This window comes from Belonocnema kinseyi, chromosome 8 (genome assembly GCF_010883055.1).
Source record: "Belonocnema kinseyi isolate 2016_QV_RU_SX_M_011 chromosome 8, B_treatae_v1, whole genome shotgun sequence".
NCBI lineage: Eukaryota > Metazoa > Arthropoda > Insecta > Hymenoptera > Cynipidae > Belonocnema > Belonocnema kinseyi.
This window is the reverse complement of record NC_046664.1, coordinates 138994967-138997559: the sequence shown is the minus strand read 5'-3', so window position 1 is coordinate 138997559 and position 2593 is coordinate 138994967. Positions and strand designations below refer to the sequence as shown.

Here is a 2593-nt window from a genome sequence, read left to right as displayed (position 1 = left end):
AAATATTAGTTACAGTGACTTTTCAATTGTATTTTATATTTATATTGCAATGGATGTTTAATGGATATCTTTTGGACATCCAATATACGTCCTAACATACTATTTTTCCGACAAAAACATCGAGTTTATCACTTAACGGACGCAGCTCAAAATACTTACAGGTTTTTTATATAGATCGACAAATTATAAGGTTATAAATATACGATATGTATCAATATTATTGTAGAAAAACTTTCTTCAAAAATATTATTATTACTCGCTATTAGAATTGGCGATTCTGCAAATTGCCTCGCAGTCATTTCAGTTCAAATGCTCTGTTTCTCTTGCTTCGTGAAGCTTTTTAATTTGTTATCATAGTGCTCAGAATCAGACAAAATGTGACTGATTAAATCAATCAAGCATGTTTTGACAGGCAAATCAGTCATTTTGACTGGCAAAACAGTCGCTTCAACTGTTGAATCAGTCCTTATTGGATACTGACCCAATCAATCACTTAAAATGACTGCTTCTCAGTCAATAAAAGTCACTGCATGTCAGTCATTTTATGCTGGAAGAAAGTAAAGAGTAATCTACGAAAATAATTAGAAATTCATTTTTAGATATAATGTGAATAATATACTTTTGAAATACTTATTAAGAATTTAATTTGTATTAAGCATTATCGATTAATAATTATTTATTAATTATATATCATTAAATAATTATTATAAATAATAATTTAAATTAAATCTTTTCATTAATATTGTGTAAAAATTAGTTATCAAACATATAATCCAAAAACAGGGGTTGGAACTTTCGGAAGAATTGCTATATTATTGTAACTCGCCGACTTTCAATTATGTAATATAATAATTTTCACTACAGTGTACTACTGGCGGCAGACTGTCGCCCTTATCGGCATCAAACAATAGTATGCTGCCACCTAATGATATTTCTACCTGGACACAAGTACGTTCGTATCTTTCCAAAAGGACAGTTCTTGAGTTCATGAAATCGTTTCAGTTCGAATTTCCTCATCAAAGATGATTTTCTGCGAATTGTGTGTTTTTCTGGTAGTCGAGTATTTTTTGGTGTCAACAATTGAACAAAAAAGGTAGGCATAAATATGCCGTTATTTGAAACATACAATTTTATTGTTAGCACTTTTCGAGTTTTTAGATTTCATAATTCTTCGAAATCCTCAAATAAATGTCAATGGGTTCTCTTAAATTTCACTACAATATTATAAAATCCCGTATAATTAAATAAAAATTAATTATATATCTTGAAATCCTTTGCAATATTTTAAATTCTATAAAATCTATTAAATCCCTTTCAAACCCATTAAAATACCTTCTTAGGAGCATTCAAAATCCTTTAAAATTGCATTTTGAAATCTTTTCAAATGCCCTAGCTCAACGCAATAAACTGAAAAAATGTTAAATAATTTTTTGATTAGCATTTGTTTCAAATTTTGTTAAAAAAGGAACTTTTATGCATATTATTTAACAGAATTATAAGAAGGAATGTAAATACTTATCTTATTATACCCATATAAATTCTTTATAACATTATCACAATTTTTAATAGTAAAATTACCAAACTTCAAAGTTATTTACTATAATTATTGATAAAATTTAATGTCGGTCAAGTATTCAAAGGCCCTTTTTTATTATCCAATTTTGAATTTTGTTAATGTGACAATATATCAATTTTCATTTTTTTTTTAATTATTAAGCTATAAAAAGACATCAATTGAAAATCGTACTATTTTAAACCATTCAAATCTGAAGTGAAAACAGATTGAATTTTAAAATTCTAAATCAGATTTGTTAACAATATTATAGAAGTTATTTCAAGTTAACATGCATATAATGTTGATAATTTAAATACTTATTTTTTCCACTAAATGTATTTATGAAATAAATGAGTTAACCCTCATAGTTTCAAGTTCAAATGTGCTTCAATTTGTTTTTTCATAAGCTTTAAATTTGTAGTAAAACATTACTATAAAAATTTCCTTAGAAAATTCGACTTATTTTAGCATTTTTTACTCCACAGTGATACATATGTTTAACATGTTTCGTATTTTTCTATTATTAACGTATTTTGACATATGCACAAACTCATTGTCGGAAAGTAGCAGAAGTTTTGGACCAAAGCAGGTTCGTAGATATTAAGGATTTATTTACTTATAGCATAATTTGCCTCGTACTGTGTAGATTTAATAAATGTTGGTATATTGTTTAGGTGATTTGAAGGCTCTAATGGTTTTGCCTAAGATGCTGCCAATGTCAAATTTTACGAAAACGGGAACCAAAAGAGTAAAACTTTATACATTTATTTCAGGTTTTAAATATTTGAGTTTAAAAAATTATTTCAAAATTTATTCTTACTTTTTCTTTACACAGTCCCAAGTTGAGAAAAGTATTTTAAATGGGACAGCAGGTTGTGAGATTTCGGAAAAATATCTCATACGATTTAATAAGGTAAGAATTATATTTTCAAATGCAAGGGTGAAAAGATAATTTGAATGTGTAGTTACCACGTCAATGAAACGTTTTTTCAGATCGAAATAATCCTGGATGACTTTATTGAAATACTTTCGAAGAAA

At 27.0% G+C, this 2593-nt stretch overlaps 1 protein-coding gene and 1 long non-coding RNA gene across 3 annotated transcripts in view; one reads left to right on the top strand and one right to left on the bottom strand.

The window, feature by feature from the left end:
* LOC117177709 overlaps positions 1 to 2593 on the bottom strand; it is a 171184-nt gene that overhangs the window by 111146 nt on the left and 57445 nt on the right. The window lies entirely within an intron of this gene.
* LOC117177710 overlaps positions 874 to 2593 on the top strand; it is a 285747-nt gene continuing 284027 nt past the window's right edge. The window contains exons 1-4 of the long non-coding RNA XR_004467745.1: positions 874 to 1093; positions 2041 to 2144; positions 2230 to 2303; positions 2391 to 2468. This is a non-coding gene — a long non-coding RNA (uncharacterized LOC117177710). The remainder of the gene's footprint in view (positions 1094 to 2040; positions 2145 to 2229; positions 2304 to 2390; positions 2469 to 2593) is intronic.